The sequence below is a fragment of the Sturnira hondurensis genome, unplaced genomic scaffold, assembly GCF_014824575.4.
Source record: "Sturnira hondurensis isolate 20B ecotype Veracruz unplaced genomic scaffold, ASM1482457v3 Scaffold0021214, whole genome shotgun sequence".
NCBI lineage: Eukaryota > Metazoa > Chordata > Mammalia > Chiroptera > Phyllostomidae > Sturnira > Sturnira hondurensis.
In genome coordinates, this window is record NW_028093845.1 from 3,941,199 (window position 1) to 3,963,028 (window position 21,830).

General features: G+C 37.3%; 1 protein-coding gene and 1 pseudogene across 9 annotated transcripts in view; both read right to left on the reverse strand.

The window, feature by feature from the left end:
• Window positions 1-21,830, reverse strand: part of ZMYND11 (zinc finger MYND-type containing 11) — a 157,163-nt gene that overhangs the window by 117,364 nt on the left and 17,969 nt on the right. The window lies entirely within an intron of this gene.
• LOC118977136 (palmitoyltransferase ZDHHC6-like) lies at window positions 10,250-14,753 on the reverse strand (annotated as a pseudogene).

Genomic DNA, 21,830 nt, shown 5'->3' on the forward strand with positions numbered 1-21,830 from the left:
ATTGACAATACATCTGATAAGGGGTTAATAGCCAAAATTTACAAAGTACTAACAAAGCTCAATGCCATAAAAACAACCCAATTAAAAAGGGAGTAAAGGGACTTGAATAGACACTTCTCAAAGAAGACATACCAATGGCCACTAGCTATATGAAAAGATGCTCAACATCACTAATCATCACAGAATTGCAAATTTAACCAGAATAAGATACCATCACATACCTGTCAGAATGGCTATCATCAGTAAATCAACAAACAAATGCTGATGAGATGTGGAGAAAGGGGAACCCTTTTGCACTTGGTGGGAATGAATACAAACTGATGCAGCCACTGTGGAAACAGTATGGAGATTCCTCAAAAATTAAAAATGTATCTGTTTTTTAACTCAGCGTTCCCAGTCCTGGGACTGCATCTGAAGAAACCCAAAACACTACTTCAAAATAATATAAGCATCCCTATGTTCACTGAGGTGTTATTTACAATCACCAAGTTATGGAAGCAGCTCACGTGTCTATCAGTAGAGGAGTGGATAAAACAAGTATGGACCATTCACACAATGGAATTCTACTGGACTGTTAAAAAAAAAAGAAAAGAAAATTTTACCCTTTGTAACAGTATGGCTGGACCTGGAGAACATTATGCTAAGTGAAATAAGCCAGTCAGATAAAGAAAAATACCATATGATTTCATTTATATGTGAAATCTAATGAACCAAACTGAACTAACAAGCAAAACAGAGACAGACTCATAGATGGAGAGATGATAGTAGGGGAGGAGGGCTAAGGGGTAGAGGGTTTGAGCAAAATGAAAAAGGACTCATGGATATGAGTAACAGTGTTGTGATAGCTGGGGGTAGGGGAGTATAATAGGACTAAATGGTAATGGGAAAAAATAAAATAAAGATTAAATTAAACAGTTTGAAGGCCTAAAAGAAAATATTTGACTAGTTCTGCTTTTCAAAGTCTGTCTAAGCAATGTGCTAGATAAACCAATGCTACAAGAGAAAGAAGCCCTATAATACAAGAAGAGCAAGTCACATAAAATAATATATACTTTATAGAAAGGGCACATAAAAATGTTTCTCCATACAAAAAATTATCCGGTTGGCCAGATAAATGTCAGAAGAGTAGGCATACTCTTGACATGAATAATGAAATAAAAACTAATATTGATTAAATACTAAAAAAACAGATTTGGCACATATAGCGTGGGAGAAAAGTAGGTTTAGAATTTGTATGGAAAATAATACAATAATTAATAAGAATAAACTAAGTTTTGTGTACTCAAAACTGTAAACATACTATTGCCACACCATCTACATACAATGAAATATTACTCAGCCATAAAAAGAATGAAATCTTGCCATTTGCAACAACATGGATGGACCTAGCTAAGGGAAGTCAGTCAAATAGGGAAGCACACGTAAAATGATTCCATATGTGGAATCTGAGAAACAAATGAACAAACCAAACAGAAATAAAGTTAGATACAGAGTCCAAATTGATGGTTGCCAGATGGGAAGGAATTGGGTGGACAGTGAAAAAGGCGGAGGCATTAAGGTGTGCAAACTGCTAGTTATGGGGTTGGCCCACAAGTCTGTCTAGCTTTTTCCATAAATTAAATGACAGAGTTTCCATTTTCACTAACTTTATTGATTGGGATATTTTGAGTGTGTCAGCTCTCTCCCTTGTGGTATATGTTGATTGTTCTCAGTGTCTCGATTGGATTGCTGTCAACTTCAACTGGTCTAACTGACCAAGAGCATCATCCAGCGAGAAATCTGTAGGATGAACCTTTGCAAACCACTTTTGATATGTTTAATCAGTCACAGCATACACTGAACAAAAGTCTTTTTTTGCATTTCAGTTGCGTTTTTACTTTTTTTGAGATAATAACGAATATGACAAAAAAGTGCATTTTCTTCCACCTTCATTACTAAAATGGCTACACAAAAATTCACCAGTTTTGTTTTTTTTATTGCACTGTGATATGACAGCTGTCACAAAACAATCTAACAACTGTTTTAAATTAAGTTAAAGACAACTAAGCACTACTACAGCCATTTTATGGAAAAAGCAAACGAAATTTTTGGCCAACCCAACACAAAAGCAGTCACAGGAGTGTAAAGTACAGCATAGGGAATATAGTCAATAACACTAATAATTATGCATGGTGTCAGAGTGCTACTAGACTTATCAGGGTGATCACTGCATAAGTTATATATATATATATATATATATATATATGTCTAACAACTATGTTATATACCTTAAACTAATGTACTATTTATTGTATTTCAATTGTAATTGAAAATTAAATTCTTTAAAGACTATCATTTAAAAATGTAACTGAGATGCTACAATCACAGTTAATGGAAATCACAGCTACAGTGAGGCACCACATACCCATTAGGATGTCTGTTAAAGAAAAAAAGGAGCAATAAAATAAGTGTTACTGATATGGAGAAAAGAGAACTGTGGTACACTGCTGGTTAGAATGTAAAGTGGTGTAGCTGCTGTGGAAACAGTGTTGGAGTTTCTTCAAAAAGTTAAAAATAGAAATCTATGATCTGGCAATTCCACCTCGGAGTATATATCCAAGAAAACTGAAAGCAGAGTCTCAAAGAGATATTTGTACACCCATGTTAATAGAATTATTATTTATAATAGCTGTAACATGGAAAGTAACCCAAGTGACTATTGAATAGATAATCAAAATGTATACACATGCAATGGAATATTTATTTGGCCCTAAAAAGGAATGGAAATCCTTACAGATGCTATTATGTGGATGAACCTTGAGGTCGTTATGCTAAGAGAACTCATTCACAAAAAGGTATGTATTACTTCACTTAATATGAAATATGTAGATTAGTAAAAATTATAGAGACAGAAAATAGAACAGTAGTTTCCAGGTACAGAGGGAAGGGAAGAAGATGAGTTATTGTGTAATGAGTATAGAGTTTCAATTTTACAAGATGAAATGAGTTATATGGATATGGATGGTGGTGATGTTTGCACAACAGTGTGGATGTATTTAATACCATTGAATTATACCTTTTAAAATGGTTAAGGTGGTAAACTATATGCCATGTGTTTCTTACCTCAGTAAAAAAAATTTAATGTATTTCAGTGTCCAAGAGTCTTTTAATAGATTGTTTTTAAAATGGCTTTCCCAGTTGTCTCTGCAGTGATTGTTTATTGCTGGCAGACTTTGGTTTTTTTCCTGTTAAGTTAAAGTTACAGATGTTTATATTTGAGTTTTCCAACGTTATTTTAAACTATTACAACTTTTATAACATTTAATTCATCTGCATTGCTAGCAAAACCACAATCAAACTTCTGGCAAATGTGTTAGACAATAAGAAATCACCACAACTGCAATGCACTGTAGCCAAGAATTTTAAAAAGAAATGCACGTTTGTAGCAAACATATAAGAAGCAGGAAGTCACCCTGGCTGGTATAACTGAATGGATTAAGTGTGGGCCTGCGAACCAAAGGGTGGCAGTTAGATTCCTATTTAACACACACACACACACACACACACACACACACACACACAAAAAACACACACATACATCTGGGTTACAGACCCAGGTCCCCAGCAAGGGGTGTGCGAGAGGCAACCACACATCGATGTTTCTCTCCCTCGCTCTTCTTCCCTTCTCTCTCTAAAAATAAACAAATAAACTCATAAAAGAAAAAAGAATAAAAAATTTAAAGAAAAAAAAGCAGCAAGTCAAGTATTTTTTTAAAAATTTCGTGCCTTTTATGTTCTATATACTTGGTCACTTTTAGAAGAAATAATAATACTTAGCCATAAAGATAAGTTTACATATAGACTCTAAGACTCCTTTTATTATTTTTTAAAGATTTTATTTCTTTATTTTTAGACAGAGCGAAAGGGAGAGAGAAAGAGGGGGAGAGAAATCTCAGTGTGTGGCTGCCTCTCCTGCACAACTCAACCCAGGCACGTGCTCTGACTGGGAATTGAACTCTTAAGACTCCTTTTAAAAGACATGTCTTGCCTAGCTGTTGTAGCTCAGCAGACTGAGAGCAGGCCTGTGAACCAGAGGATTGTGGTTCGATTCCCAGTCAGAGAACATGCCTGGGTTGCAGGCCAGTTCCCAGCAGGCGACACATGAGAGGCAACTATACATTAATATTTCTCTCCCATTCTCCTTCCCCTCCCCTCTAAAGATAAATATATAAAATTTTTAAAAAGATAAAACGAAAAAATAAAAGGCATGTCTTGCCAAAGACTAGGGATGGAGTGTAGCTATTTACATTTTAATTTCAGAAAAGATTCTAAAAGGCAATGAGAAATTTTGATGAGCAGTTAATGTAGAGCTTATGTAAATTATGTTTATATTGAGTACCTAGGTGGTGTCAGAATTTGTGTGTTATACTAAATTTAGCTTTACTTTAGTTTGACAGAAGTGGTCCATTAGCCAGGGCTTAAAAACCATTGTTATTTACTTTGTTTTAAAAAGAGCTTTATTTATTTATTTTTAGAGAGAAGGGAAGGGAGGGAGAAAGAGAGAGAAACAACAGTGTGTGGTTGCCTTCTGCATTCCCCTTACTGGGGACCTGGGCTGCAACCCAGGCATGTGCCCTGGCTGGGAATTGAACCGGTGACTGTTGGCTTCATAGTCCAATGTTCATAGTCCATAGTCCTACTTAGTCACACAGGCCAGGGCTGTTATTTACTTTTAACTCTTATATACATATATTCCTCTGGTCACAGATATGTACTGCACACTCACAGGCAGTAGGTTAGATACTAGAGATTAAAGATGCTTGTGTCAGGCATAGACAAGCCCTCACAGTGCTTACTGTCTGCACTGGGAAACAGATGTGAGGAGACATCACTCGAGGGATCCACAGAGGTCAGTTTATCATGGTGGGAGAGGAAACTGAAGAGGGAAGGGCTAGCTTCATTTAAGTCTCAGGAGCAATCAAGTCTCAAAAGTAACTTATAAACACCCTACATGCAGAACTTCTGTTTTTAACCAAACACATTGAAAACCAGTTATTAGTACTGTTACCTGAATCTGTGGAATCGGTGGAGTAGTCACAATGACCATACGTGCCTTCTGGCTTTGCATAAAAATCAGTGGCCATATGCACGACAGTTAGGTTCTCTGAAATACTAAACTGGCCAAAAATTCAGTTAGTTTTTCCCATATGAAGGCTCTAGGAGTGCTTGGTTGTCTTTAACTTTACTGAAACAGTTCTGTTAGATTGTATTGTGACAGCTATCCTATCGGTGTACATTTTAAAAAAATCAAGATTGGTGAATTTTTGTGTAGTCATTTCAATAGTAAAGATGAAAGAAAATGTATTTTTGGTATATTACGCTTATTATTTCAAAAAAGGTAAAAACTCAATTGAAATGCAAAAAAAGACTTGTGCAGTGTATGGGGAAGGTGATGTGACTTATTGAATGTGTCAAAAGTGGACTCTAAGTTTCTTGGTACTATTAACATTTTGGCCAAATAATTCTTTGCTGTGGGGCTGTCTTATGCATTGGAAGATGTTTAGCAGCAGCCCTGGCCTCTACCCACTAGAAGCCAATAGCAGGTGATAGCTGAATACTCAAAATATCCAAATCACTAAAGCTACTGGTGAAAACAAAAAATGTGCCCTTCATTTTATGGAAAAAACTAAACGGACTTTTTGGCTAACCCAATAGTTCTCTCATTCTTATGTCTCTATCACAAACCATCATCTCTACCATTTTCACAGGCACCACCAATAGAACCCAACCATCCTGACGATACAGTTAATAACCAAGAAAGAAAATAAAATAACCTGTATGTTAATTTGAGCTATAGCCATCTACAACCAGAAAGAGCAAATCTAATTTCACAAAAGGTTAAAAACAAAGAAAGAAAAGGAGGGGGGAGTAGGGGGGAGAATTAGAAGGAGGATGCAGAGGGTATAGGTTGGGCAAAATGGGTAAAAGGAGGTTAAAAAGTACAAAATTCCAGTTATAAATAGCCCTGGGGATGCAATGTGAAGCATGATGACTATAGTCAACAACACTGCATTTGTAAATATGAAAATTGCTAAAAGAATAAACTTTAAATAGCTCATTTCTGCAGGAACAGAAAGAACTGGAAAGATCTGGAGTAAAAGGTTCTTAGAATTTCTTTAGATCTTGTAATGTAAAATTATAATTACATATAATACAAATAGCTCTCCTTATAGAGCAAAGATAAATACCATAAGAATATAAGATAGCTAACAGGTGAAAATATTTTCTTTTAGACAACACTCCTGATTTTGCATTTCCGTATTTCAGGGCCAAGAAAGTTCTTTTTACTATTGATCTAAATTGATGCTGCAGTTGGAAGTTTATGAAATTATGAGCATGATACATTGTATTTTTGTTGTAACTTTCTGTTTTATATTGATTAATGGTAGTAATCCTTTAACTACTTTTTGTAAAATATCTCAAATACCAATAATTAACTCTACTGATAATAAGAAAATTACTCTCAGTTTTCTATAGTAATTCATACTAAAAGAATACCTATTTTTGTTTAATGGACATTAAAAATAGAACAAGGAAGCATTTTATGAAAGTATGAATATAAACTCATTTTAGTGGATAATGCTATTAAATGTATTTTAAAAATCAGTCTAGTTATGTATCTAATATTTGTGAACACCTGCTCTTGGCACTGCCCTAGATTCTTGGGATAGAGTGGTGAACAATTCAAAAACTTTTGAATTGCACTTAAATAGCTGGTGGGGGACAGACAATAAACATAAAAACAAGATTTATTCAGATAGTGATTAAGTTCTATGAGAAAATGTGACAAATAAAATAATAGGCAATGAGGAAAGTTACTGTGATGGGGAATGCCAGTGTCAATTTCACTAGCCACACAGGGTCCCCAGGTATCTGATTAGATATTATTTCTGAGTATAACTGTGGGAGTGTTTCTGCCGAGATTAATATTAGAACCAGTGGATTTAGTAAAGTTAGGGCCTGAACATAACAAAAGATGCAAGAAGGAGGAACTTGCCCTGGGTTGTTTGTTTGTTTGTTTGGTCTGTTAGTTTGTTTTTTGTTTTTTGCCTCAGGGGCAAACTGGGACATCTCATGCCATCTTCTCCTAACCTCAGACTGGTGTTCAGACTTGGACAGGAAGTTCACCACTACGTTCCCTGACTTCCAGCTTGCATATCATGGGACCTTTCAGCCTCTATAACCACATTGCAAATTCTTCACAGTTCATCTCTGTGTTTGTTGTCCCCTGTTGGTTCTGTTTCTCTGAAGAACCCTGACTAATACAGCTACTTTACACTGGTTGGTCAGAGTTGTTATGGTAGTCATTAATTAATGTTGTTCACCAGATAGTTCTAGTTCTTGGGCACTGTCCTGGGCACTGGTAGGACTGTACTTCCCCCGTTCCCCTGGTATGAGGTTTGGCCATGTGACTAGATCTGGCACATGGAATCTGAGTAAAAGGGGTTTATGTCACTTCTATTTTGGAAGATTTGAAAACTCTTTGTAATTTGGTGTGCTTTCTTTTCATTATGCCAAGGATAACAGGGATACTGCAGATGGTGGCTCCTCTGTCATCCTTGGTCCCAGTCAATCCATGAGGGACATGTCAATGAGCAAGACTCATTATTCCTTTAAGGCACTGAGACATGGAGGCAATGTTATACCAGTAATTCTAATTGATCCTATCACAGAACATCTAAAATTTCTATTTAAGACTTGAATGATGAAAAAGGCCTAGGCACACATAGGCTATAGTAACAAAGACATTCTGATGTTTGAGGGGCAGAGAGGACAGTGGCTGAATAGTGGAGAAGAGAAACAGCTGTAGTGTGACAAAAGGCAGAGAGGTAAATGAAGATAGAACCAAGCAGGATCCAAAGGCCAGAGTAACCAGCTTGGATTTCCACCTAATTTCCATAGGCAGCAAGTGAGAGAATTCTAAACTTCAGTACAGTCAGAGGGGTAACATAATCTTATTTAAGGTTATGTTATCTTTACACTGTAACTTTTAAAAAGACAGAGTAAAAACCTTGCTACCTGTCTCTAAAATAACAAAAACATATTTGATTTAAAAATACTCTATAAAAAATGAAGACAATGGGTAAGACACAGGAATTTTAAATGTTTTGGCCAACAGAGGAAGATGAAATTTACATAAGAAATTGGAGATGAGAAGCCAGACACTTGCACACAACTTGAGAAAGATTTAGGAACAGGATACAGAAGATACAGGAGTACCAGAGATGCTGAATAAAGAGTATTATTTAACAGACTGGATAAGCATATAAAGCTCTGGATTTGCAGTGCCATCAGGTTCAGACAGAAGCCACCCATTCTCAGCCCTGAGGGAAGAGGAGATAGAGCCTATGACTAAGTTTAACCAAAAAGACTGAACCCAGCAACAGAGAAGGGTAGTAGTGAGATTCACACCAAAAAACAGAGGGTCAGATAAAGCTACATCATAAATTGTAAATAGCTGGCAATCTTTCGGACTGCCAAATTTGAGAGGCCTGACCTTACACTCAGCCAAGAATCCAAATGAGACCCTTCTGGAAAAATTAAACTTTCCCAGAGAAAGGACCTTTCATACACTGACATTTGAGGGAATTTAAAGAAACAGCCATCTAGCCTCCAGACATCCCTCCAGTAAAGCCCATCCACAGAATTTTCAATTAGCTTTTGAGTGTCTCACCCTAAAATATGAACAGACAGACCATGTGCACCAGACGTTTACAAACAGCTTCTCCAAGGAAAGCAAACAGAAAAGAGGAGAGTATCCAAATAAAATAGGAGCAGTAAAGATATCAAAATGTAAGAAAAGAAATTGCATCTATAAAGCCATAAATAGGGTACTGTAAATAGGAACACTCAGAAAAATTTTAAGTATAATGAATAACAAATTCAGTTAAAGGGATGGAAAATAAAGTTGAGGCAACATCCCATAATGTAGAACCAAAAACACACAAGAGAATTGGAGATGAAAACTTTATGTGGTACAATACCTGAATAACAAAAGCTTCAGGATGAATTTGAAGGGGAGAAAATTACCCAAGAAAAATTCAAGAGAAGTACCTAGCACTGAAAATAGGCATTTGCAAATAAAAAGGGACTTTCAAGGGCCCAGCCTATGAATGAATGGACAGGGGCACAAAGCACATCAACTTAGAATATCAAAACACCAGTGGGAAAAAGAGCTTCCAGGCTTCCACAGTGGTAGGGAGGTAATAAACCAAAATGTACTGGATTTCTCAACAGCAATGCAGACACAGGAAAGGTGAGTGCCTTGTAAATTATTTCCAACATACACTTCTTTTTTTTAATTCATTTACTTTATTTTACTTATTTTATTTATTTATTTAGCTAGAAGGGGAGGGAAGGAGAAAGAGTGGAAGAGAAACATCAATGTGTGGTTGCCTCTCATGTGTCCCCCACTGGGGACCCAGCCCACAACCCAGGCATGTGCCCTGACTGGGAATCGAACCAGCGACCCTTTGCTTCACAGGCCCATGGCTCAGTCCACTGAGCTACACCAGCCAGGGCTCCAAGATACACTTCTGTATCTATTCAAATGATCAACTAGTGAATGTTGAATAAATTTTTCAGTCATGCAGAAAACTCCAAAATTTATGCCCTATGTGCTCTTTCTCAGTAAGTTACTAATATGAATAAAGAACTCATGAAATCCTGTGTGGTCCAAGAAGCAGGACTAAACACAAGAAGGGGGCAAAGGGAATTCCCAGACCATGAACTCTATAACTAACCCAGAGAAAAGGTGGTATTTCTCCCTAAGACAAGCTCCCTTCCCTTCTCCTCTAGAAAATAGCCATCTGCTTTCATTCTATGAAATGAGTAACTTTTAAAAACATACTATGAAAAATTTCAAGCTTATAAATGCAAAAGCAGAATTACACGAATCTTTTGTTCTTCAGTAACTAACATTTTGTGATACATTTTTTTTAAAGATTTTATTTATTTATTTATCTTTAGAGGGGAAGGAGAGAGGGAGAGAAACATCAATGTATGGTTGCCTTTTGTGCGTCCCCTGCTGGGAGTTGGCCTGCAGGGAACTGGACTACAACCCAGGCATGTGCCCTGACTGGGAATCGAACCGCGATCCTCTGGTTCGCAGGCCCGCGCTCAATTCATTTGTGATACATTTTAAGTCTAATTTTTTTCTGAAAAATTCCAAAGACCTACATATCAGGTGTTCACTATTGCACATAGCAATTTATCCTAACAAAAAATAACAATTAAGTGTTAAGTTATAAAATACAGTTAAAACTACTGTTATTTTTTAATGATTTTTATTTTTTCAATCAAAGTTGCTATACAATATTGTATCAGTTTCAGGTGTACAACCCAGTGATTAGTTAGACATTACACAACTTACTAAGTGATCATCCAATAAATCATACCCATCTGACACCATATATACTTATTAGATCACTGACTACATTCCCCATGCTCTACTTTACATCCCACGACTATTCTTCAACAACCAATTGGTACTTCTTAATCCTTCACCTTTTCCCCCCATTCTCTCCAAAGGCCCTCTCATCTGGCCACTGTCAAGATATTCTTTGCACTTATGAGTCTGCTTCTTCATTAATTTTGCTTTCTAGATTAAACTCGATAGATATGTATTTACTGACATTTTATTCTTCATATTTTTAATCTTTTAAAAACATTTTCTGTAATAGTGGTTTGGTGATGATGAACTCCTTTAGCTTTTTCTTGTCTGGGAAGCCCTTTATCTGTTGTCCCATTCTAAATGAGAGCTTTGCTAGTTAAAGTAATCTTCATTGTAGGAACTTGCTTTTCATCAGTTTGAATATTTCTTGCCAATCCCTCTGGCTTGTGAAGTTTCTCTGGAGACCTCAGCTGAGAGTCTTATGAGAGCTTTCTTGTAAGTAACTGCTTTTCTCTCGCTACTTTTAAGATTGTTTTTAACCTCTGGCATTTTAATTATGATGTGTCTTGTATGGGCATCCTAGACTTGTATGTTTATTTTCTTCACCAGGTTAGGACAGTTTTCTGTCATTATTTTTTCAAATACCTTTTCAATTTCTTGCTCTCTCCTCCTTCCAGCATTCCCATGATGCAAATGTTGGTATGCTGAAGTTGTCCCAGAGGCTCCTTACACTATTCTCATTTTTTAATTCTTTTTTTTTGTTCTGATTGGGTTTTTTTTTACTTCTTTATATTGTTAATTCTCTACTTCATCTTCTGTACTGTTGATCCCCTATAAATTATTCTTCATTTAAGTGTATCTTTCATTTCTGACTGTTTTTTTCCAAGTCCTTTTTTATGCTGTTGAAATTCTTTTTTTTAAATGTTTGTAATTTTATTTATTTATCTCTAGAGGGGAAGGGAAGGAGAGAGGGAGAGAAATATCAATGTATGGTTGCCTCTTGTGAGTCCCCTGCCAGGAACTGGCCTGCAACCCAGGCGTGTGCCCTGACTGGGAATTGAGCTGTGATTGTGTGGTTCACAGGCCCGCGCTCAATCCACTGAGCTACACCAGCCAGGGCTATGCTGTTGAAATTCTAAGTTCACTGAGCATCTTCTAATTTCTACATTTTAGTAGAGGAAAATATGTATTTTATCAGCAGTGCTGAGCCACCATTTCCAAATACAATTTACAGATAGCCTGAGGATGAGGTTCACTCAGGCAATGTCATCTTTCATTTTCTTCATGTGTCTCTTCAGCGGCAGAGTTTGATGTAGCAATCCTGGCTGTCGAGGTGGAGGCTTCACCCTTCTCCATTTAGATGAAAAGCTCAACCTTATCAGACAAATCCTTGTTGTATTGCTTCTGTGCCACATTTTTCTTGGGTGTGGCTCTGAAATTTCCATATATATATTCCTAAATCTTCTCCAGAAAACTCCCTCCTCCATCTTGCATTCCAGTGAGCATCTCTTATGCCAAAGAAATAAGGGGAAAAAACCTTGAGCTTCCTTCTATACCTTCCTTTGATGATGTCCTATGACAAATAGCAACGTGACAAAAAACTGCAATAAAAATCATTGCTACTACAATCACAAATACTGCCACAAAGAGTTTGTTCTCATACCCATATCCTGGTGTTTCTTTTGTGAGCTCACATGACTCCTGCTCTTCCTGCTCACCCTGGGCTTCTGTCCTCTTATTTTCCCATTGGAAATCTTCACTTCTTGCTGCTCACTGAAAAGCTTCATCAGGAGGTTCGTGAAGGCTGACAAGGATACCCTTTTTGCCTGAAGATACCCTCTCTGGCTCAGTAGTCAGGCTTAGTGCTGGTGCTTTTTACCTAGCCATATAATACTTTCAAGAACAATCCTTCTTGCCCTGGCTGGTATGGCTCAGTGGACTGAGTGTGGGCCTAAGAACCAGAGGATCGGGGTTCGATCCCCAGTCAGGGCACATGCCTGGGTTGCAGACCAGTTCCCAGCAGGGGATGCAAAAGAGTCAACCATACATTGATATTTCTCTTCCTCCCTCCTTCCCTTCCCCTCTAAAGATAAATAAATGAAATCTTTTTAAAAAAATGTCTCCAGACATTGCTAAATGTCCCCCACCTGGGGAGGGCGGGCAGGGGGGCTGGGATGGGGGAGAGGCAAGCTCACTCACTGGCTGCAAACTAAATGGTCATCTTTTTGCAACTGGGTACTTGATTTTCTTTTCTTTTCTTTTCTTTTCTTTTCTTTTGGGGGAGGTACTTGAATTTTGTAATGTTCTATCTTTTCCCTCAGAATTCACCTCTCAATTGCACAGTAACCTCTTTTAAGTATGTGTGTTTCTCAAGAGAATTCCCTTTTCCTTTTTTTTAAATAGCAAACCTTAAACTTTTTTTAAACATATTTTTTTAAGATTTTATTTATTTATCTTTAGAGGGGAAGGGAAGGAGAGAAGGAGAGAAATATCAATGTATGGTTGCCTCTCCTGAGTCCCCTGCTGGGAACTGGCCTGCAACCCAGGCATGTGCCCTGACTGGGAATCGAACCGCGATCGTGTGGTTCGCAGGCTTGCACTCAATCCACTGAGCTACACCAGCCAGGACCCCTTTTCCTTTTAAAATTATTTTAAATGTGTTGTTCACCAAAATATCAGAACACCTCTTTGGTTATAGTTGAAGAGGGTGGAACTCTCATCTGAATACAGGGTGTGAGTTTTCAAATCGTAACTCTTACAGATATTATTTAGCCTTTTTAGATAATTTTTTTAATAAAAAACACCATTGATCGTTATTTGACTTGACAAAATCAGCATTAAAACGCAGGTAATGAAATATGAGTTTATATTGATTCTGACAAATTAACCGTAATATCACATAAGAAATATCAGTCTTGGCTAGTGTGGCTCAGTGGATTGAGCACTGGACTGTGAACCAAAGGGTCACTGGTTCCATTCCCAGTCAGGACACATGCCTGTGTTGTGAGCCAAGTCCCCAGTTGGGGGCACACAAGAGGGAATCGCATATTGATGTCTCTCTTTCTCCCTCCCTTCCTCTCTCTCTAAAAATTAGTAAATAAAATATCTTAAAAATAAAATATTACCTGCTTTTTGTTTCAATTGTTCTATTCTTAAACTGTACTAGTGACAGCCTTTTCTTATTGGCCACTCCAGTCCATCTCCTTCTGGAAACCCTGACCAGGTAAACACCTGTTTACAGTTCTTCTATCGACTTCTCAAAGCATAAGGAAAAACAAAGATTTCATCTAGTTGAGAATACTGAATTCTATTTTTAGCCTTCTCTTTGATCCATGATTCAATGGAAGTTTGGTTTCTAAGAATTATTTTCATCTGGATAAAAAACAACATGCCAATGACTGTGGTTGTTCCTTAAGATAATCCAGGGCAAACAAAGTGACAGCAAATGCAGCTAAACCAAACAAAGTAACTGGAAGAGGATCTTTCCAGGCTGGACTCACATCAATCGTTGATCTTTGCCATGTTCCACCCAAATAACAGCCAGTTATAAAGCTGCATATACACAGTCATAACAAAAATGAAGGCGACATGAATACAACCCAATGGTATCAGAAGCAGAAACAGTGTGAACAAAGCATGATTTTGGTAACCATAACAGTCGTTGATCCAAGAACAATGAGGGTCCATGTTCATCCCACACCTGTTACACTTTCAGCTATGATGTGTCTGTTTGGGAGAGTTGACAATACTGGAGGTACATACAGTTCTGAGAATTTTCCCGATTTCCACCCAGAGGAACAAAGTCAAGACCAACAAACATGGCACTGAAGTAATTACAAAGAATTATGACAGTCCAAACAATTATAGATTTCCTTTTTCTATGCACACATTTCCATGTGCCACAAGTCTATGTGTGTTCCTTAACTGTCATGTCTTTAGGTTACATAATTGTTAATGCAGCTTGTGCCATTTTCACTGTTACATTCTCAAGAGTTCTTTACCTGAACTATGAGAATCCAGGCTCTTTGTTTGAAACGCAATCTGTCTGGTCCTTGGTGCCTGCTCCTTGGCCATCACATTTCTGGGGCACCCTAGGCTCATCTTATCTCCTTTTTTGGTAACTCCATCACAGGCACCTCAGTCCACAGAGAGCAGAAAGCAAATCCTGGTTCCAAGAGGCTGGGTTGCAGGACCCAATACCACCTGTTGGGTCTCTCAGCTAGCACTCCAGCTGCTACTTCCACTCAGACCCAGTGTGCAGTGTCTATGACCTAGCGTATTTGGTATTGTTTTAGTTTTTACCAAAACCAAAAGCACAAAAACAGCATCCTGTTTTAATTTGCTTTTCTTATGATTGCCATTGCGGCCAAACATCTTTTTAAGAAACTGTTGTTTTTCTTTTTACATTTGCAGCCCTTTCTTTAAAAAAAAAGTGCTTGTTAGCCCTAGCTGGTGTGGCTCAGTGGATTGAGTGCCAGCCTGCGAATGGAAAGGTCACCGGTTCAATTCCCAGTCAGGGCACACGCCTGGGTTGCAGGCCATGTCCCAAATTGGGGGGTGGGGAGGGTGGGGAGGGTGGGGAGGGTGGGGAGGGTGGGGGGGGGTGGGGAATCGCTGTTTCTCTTTCTTTCTCCTTCCCTCACCCTCTCTTTAAAAGTAAATACTTTTTTTAAAAGTGCTTGTTTGAAATATATAAAGAACTTATATGACTCAACATCAGGAAGCCAAACCACTCAATTTAAAAATGGACAAAGAACCTGAATAGACACTTCTCCAAGGAGGACACAGAGATGGCCTATAGACACACAAAGAAATGCACAACCTCACTAGCCATCAGAAAGATGCAAATTAAAACCACGATGAGATACCACTTCACACCTGTCAAAATGGCTATCATTAATAAACAAGTGTGGAGAGAAGGGAACCCTAGTGCACTGCTGGGAGGAACGAAAAAACTACAAATGGAAGTGCCTTTTGACCCAGTGATTCCACTTTTGGGAATATATCCTAAAAAAATCCCTAAACACGAAAAGAATACATGCACCGCTATGTTCAGGGCAGCATTATTACAATAGCCAAGATCTGGAAACAGCCTTAAGTGCCTATCAGACAAGTAGATCAAAAAGCTGTGGTGCATTTATACAATGTAATACTATGCAGCAGTATAAAACAACAGACTCTTACCTTTTGTGACAGCATGGGTGGACCTGGAGCCTATTAAATATAGTCATTTCATTAAATGAAATAAAGTCAGTCAGTCAAAGACAAACATTATACAATATCACTTGTATGTGAAATCTAGTGAACAAAATAAACTAATGAGCAAAACAGAACCAGAAGCACAGAAACATGAAACAGACTGAGCTGTCAGAGGGGAGGGGTATATAGGGACTTGAAAGGAGGTAAAGGAATTAGCTAAGGAACATACATATGCATTACCCACTGACATGGACAATGGTGTGAGGATTGCCTGAGGGAGTAGGAAGGAGGGTAGAAGGGGGAAAATTGGGACAACTGTACTAGCATACACAAAATATTTTTTTAAAAAAGGAAGTATTTGTGTCTGTGTATTGTATTGTTTGATATTTTCTTAATGATTTTTCGAAAATTCTTTATACACCTGAAAAAAGTACACTTGGGGTTATCATTTATATTGCCAGTATTGTCTCAGTTTGTTTGTTTATAATGGCCTTTTTCCAGTTTTAAATGTTTATGTAATCAAATTTGTCAGTCTTCTAAGATTTTTATCCCAGGCATCATCAATCACTTTCCTGAACTTAAAATTTTAAAAACCATACCAAAACAATGTACACTTCCCCATAAAAACCTAACTCTTTGGAAGTACATCTGATTTGTTTAATCATATGAAATGTTATCTGAAAAATAAAAAAAATTATAATCTTTTAAAACCAAATTTCCAAAGGCATATGGTTGGGGGGGGAAAGATAAAACACAGAAAAAATGTTTAATTAATAGAACTCAAAATAAGAGAAACTTCCTCATATTTATAGCCATGAAATTTTACTACAAAATTTCTTTTATAAAAGAATTAAAAAACATGAAACTCATAAAAACCCTGACACAGAACAACTTTGGCTTTTATATCTACAGCAGATTGTCATTGGCAGATTAGACATGAGCCAATCCTCCAACTTGCTAAAATTATTTTTAAGCCCACATTCAATATTGTGTGGCCTTCTGCAGTCAAACCCACATTCCCAGCTGAAGTGGAGCAGGGGTGACACTTTGCTTTCTCCTTCCAGCTCAGGCTGTAGATAGCATACTTTTTGCAATCCAGTTCCATGTTTTTGGTATTTTTGTTGCTTTTGCTGTTTAAAATGGCTCCAGGGCCCTAACCAGTATGGCTTGGCTGGGCATGCTTCTGCAAACCCTGGTCACAGCACATGCGTGGGTTGTGGGTTCAGTACACAATCAAGGTACATGTGAGAGGTAACCAATCAATGTTTCTCTCCCTTTTTCTCCCTCCCTTACCTCCGCTCTAAAAATAAGTATATTCTATAAATTAAAATAAAATGGTCCCAGGCATGATGCTGTCTAGTGTTCCAGAGCACAAAAAGGCCATGATATGTCAGATGAGCTTCATTTAGGTCCAAGTTATGATGCCAACTGCTATCAGGTACACCCAGAACAAGAAGATTGTGTCATCTGTGCCAGAAGGCCTTCTGGAAAAGTGCTACATAATATTTACAGTATATGAAAAAGATGAGAGAGCGGCTAAATTTGTGGATCCACAACCAATAAAAAGTGGAATGGAGGGTTGATGCTGAAAGCCAAAAAAATTTACAGTCACATTACCCAGGGTCAGGAAAATACTACATCTCCTCTGCTAGTACTGGCCATCATGTTCCAAAAGGTGGTAGAGAAAAAAACTTGCAGGCAAATGTTAGAACAGGAAAAAAGTTGTGTAAAATAGGTTTTTGACACTGAGAACTCTCAGGCTTGTTTTACAAGGATGTTGGCAAATGGAGCTATAATGGAAATGGCATTTTGGTTTACAAAAATACAATCTAAGGCTCCAAGAGGGAAAGGGTCAGTAAAGACTAAATCAGTGTTTGTGGTGACTTTATGGAACATAACTGGAGTGCATAACAAAAACTGACTAATTATAACAAAATGTGACCTTTACTTTTTACATATTTTGAATAGCCATTTTTATAACATTATAAAATGAATCTTCTGAAAACCATTTTAAGTAGAGATGGAAAAAACTGAAACTGTGTATTTCCAGTTAAAGACACCCAACTTTGATGATAAATATCAGCATGATAGAACAGGGATTACTATACTCCTATACTGTGCTCATATTATTTCCTAACAAATCAGTGAAAATAACACAATCACTTGTCTCCCAAGAATTTAAAAATCTTAAAATTCTGGTATATAATGTTTGTATTAAATTGTTTTAAATTAACTATTCATTAATCCCATAGCAATCATACTAGCCCAAGCTAAAGGTAACCAGAATGCTTCATTTTTCAAATACTTTTTTAAAGGAATTAGTCATAATTTATGGAATGATAAACTTCAAATCTGAAAAAAATTACAAATAGGAATTCTAGATTCCAGAATTGATAGAATATGAAGCACTTAAGAGTATATAATAGCGAGCGCCATGGTGAACATATTCAAGAACAAAGAGACAAAAAAAAGTCAATTTTATCTGACAGTAATAGTTTACAATAAAAGTAACACATCTTGCTTATTAAGTGTTGAATGAATTTAAAAGGTACAATTCAAATAATGATTTGTTTAAACTTTCATGCACAATAATATACACAGGATACTTCTAAAGATTTAGGTGTGTCTCAATCTGTACTGACCTCTTTCTCCCTAACACATTTACCTTTAAAATTGTCATCTTTGCCCTGGCTGGTGAGGCTCAAGTTGGTTGGAGCATCATCATGTAAACCGAAAGACTGAGAGTTCAATTCTCAATCAGGGCACATGCCTAGGTTGCAGGTTCAGTCCTGGGTTAGGGTGCCCGTGAGAGAGAACCAATTTCTCTCTCTCTCTTTTAGGGTGCCTGTGAAAGAGAACCAGTTTCTCTCCCTCTCCCTCCCTTCCCCTCACTCTAAAAATCAATGGGCATGTCCTTGGGTGAGGATTAAATAAATAAAGTTGTCATCTCTTAATTCATGAAATTACACCATCTTATAAGTGAACTTTTCCACTGTTTAGATTCTGATTACATGAATATTAACTATAATTTTAAGACCCTCGATTATTTAGCACTCTACATAAAAGATATTCTACCGTAACAATGGAACAAATCTTATTTTACTATATATTTCGCCATAATGATTAAGCAACAGAAGAAGCAACTAAGAAATTACACAACCACATTCTAGATCAAAGATGCCAAGTCCACGCAAGGGGTGAGAACAACACACGGCACAAAGGCTCTTCATATGTACTCTGCACCTGTGCAAACATCATCCAGATCAACATGCACTGAGGACAACATTCCACCTCTGAGCAGGATTCAGTCATTTTGTTTTCCAACTGTAGCACTGAATTAATATAATGTACATCTCAAAGTTTATATCTTTGCAAAAGTGTAAGATATTTTATTAAATATGCAAGAAAATCTTTAATCTTGCAATGATAATCGTAAAGTGTATGGCAACAGTGGACACAAGGCAACAGCAGACACTGACAACTTCTGCCAGTAAATATGGCACACTCTATAGCTAAGATGCCAAATACCAGTTATTTTTAAAATGTCTGTTTCTAAAGTACTTTGAATTTTAATTTGGTTAATGTGTTTCCCATAATCTGGGAACAGGTGTCAAAAAAGTTTAATTTCACTTTTCTAATTGATTTGTAGTGACTACCTAGAGCACCATGTTAAGGATTTTGCGGTCAAAAAGTAAACTTAGAGGTTATTGGGAAGGAGAGGGGAGGAGATGGAGTCTCCATGAAACTGAAGAAAAAAAGTATATAATTATTAACTATGGTTAATAAAGATATATTATTTTCTAAAATAATCCCATCTCATCAGCATTAAAAATGGCCACAGGTAAGCCCTGGCTGGTGTAGCTCAGTGGACTGAGCACAGGCCTGCGAACTAGAGGATCGCGGTTCGATTCCCAGTCAGGGCACATGCCTGGGTTGCAGGCCAGTTCCCTGCAGGCCAGTTCCCTGCAGGCCAACTCCCAGCAGGGGACACACAAAAGGCAACCATACATTGATGTTTCTCTCCCTCTCTCCTTACCCTCTAAAGATAAATAAATAAATAAAATCTTTAAAAAAAAATGGCCATACATATAGCTCAACTGTCAAAGCTGCCAGAATGGCACTGATCCAGCTCACATCCATCATGCCTCCTTGGCTAACCTTGGTGCAGCTAGCAAACAACTTCCTTCACTGAATAACTACATTTCTCAACTTTCTCCCTCTCTGCTTTTGAAGGTAAGGTAGACAGGATAATTGGGGGTCACTCACTAGTCTGAGAAGCAGAGAGGCAACTTTTATGAAGCAACTTCATAAAAAGGAAGAGAAAAAAGAGCGAAAATAATTAACTTTATTAAATTCTGATTCAGACTTTTTCCTCTCATAGACTAACTGCCCTCTTCCTAAGTGATACAATATATAAAGTATAACACTTGGTAAAATATAAAACTTATTACCAAATATATCAAAACAAACCTAAAAATTCCATACAAAAATATTAAAATGGTAACCTAAGAACATACTTCGTTATACTTTACTATTGTTTTGTTCTCCTAAAAGTAAACTCTATAAATACATTTAAAAAACAGTAATCTGCCCTGGCTGGTATAGCTCAGTCGATTGAGCATGGACCTATAAAGCGAAGGGTCACTGGTTCAATTCCCAGTCAGGTCAACATGCCTGGGTTTCGGGCCAGGTCCCCAGCAGAGGGCATGCAAAAGGCAACCACACATTGATGTTTCTCACCCTCTCTTTCTCCTACCCTTCCCCTCTCTCTAAAAATAAAATAAACAAAATCTTTTAAAAAAAGAAATCTAGGCTTAAAAAAACAGTAATCTAACAAGCTAACACAAATGCTATTTGAGCACATACAACACTAGTTTTGTTTTTTTTTAAGATTTTACTTATTTATCTTTAGAGGGGAGGGGAAGGGAAGGAGAGAGGGAGAGAAATATCAATGTATGGTTGCCTCTAGTGTATCCCTTGCTGGGAACTGGCCTGCAATCCGGGCATGTGCCCTGACTGGGAATCGAACTGTGATCCTCTGGTTCGTAGGCCCGTACTCAATCCACTGAGCTACACCAGCCAGGGCTGCAACACTAGTTTTAACCATAAAAGTGACAATAAGGGGTATTTTATAGCTCCCTACCATCAATTCTTTCATTATTGTATGTTAAAATACCTAAGCCATTTAATCAGTCAGGACTTATTTACATTAAAAACAACAATTTTAGTTGTTCAAAGTACAAATGGTTTAGGAACGCAGAATGGGTAGAGAGACAGTTGTGTACTTTTACCTCAATTTGTAGGATCATTACAGTATCCCTGAAGAACTGACATTTAACCTGAGATCTCTCGGACATTTAGAATTAGTCAGAAAGGTAGAAGCAAAAAAAAAAAAAGACTAGATAAAATTATCACAGTATACAGGGTCAGGTTATTTGTGGAGTTTCACACACCATTATAAAGGACTTGAGACTTGAACCTAACGGCAATGGGAAGTTACTGAAGAATTCAGCAAAACAGACGGATTAGTCTCCCGACAGGTACTCAGCTTAGAGGTTTAGTCCACACCAACCATGGTAATTCCATCTTTCTTATCATTTGATATCAGGTTCAGCACTATGACTCAATGAGAGAAAAGTGTGCTAGAACTATTTTTTAGGACAGATACCCTAGCCCTTATAATCACTCAGTCTAGATATGATGCCCCAAACTGATTCAGCTATCTTGCAACCATGAGGGGAACTAGCCTCCGAATAAAGCTGACAGTTATGGACTGGACAAAGGAAAAGTTGGTCCTTTGACATCCTGGAGATCAAGACAATTTCTCATGAGCAGCTCCAATTATATAACGGCTGAAGAAACTGGACTGGGAAGAAGAGAAATAATGACAATGCTTTTGGTGAATGTTCAGAAAGGACAAAGATTATAAATGGAGAAAAGAAAACCAGAGCAGTGTGTGTAGAGTTCAGAAAATATTTTTGTTGTTTTGTTGCATTTGTTTTGTAATGGTAGGAGATGCCTGAGTATATCTGAACATAACGTACAGCACCATACATATAGGTATCATAAAGATATTTAAAAAGTCACAGTTTTTTAACTTAGTGAACTGTGAAGACAATTACAGGGATAACATTTAAATAATAACAAAAGACTACAGAGTAAGAACTAGTTAAGGCCAACTTTAAATGCTATAGAAATT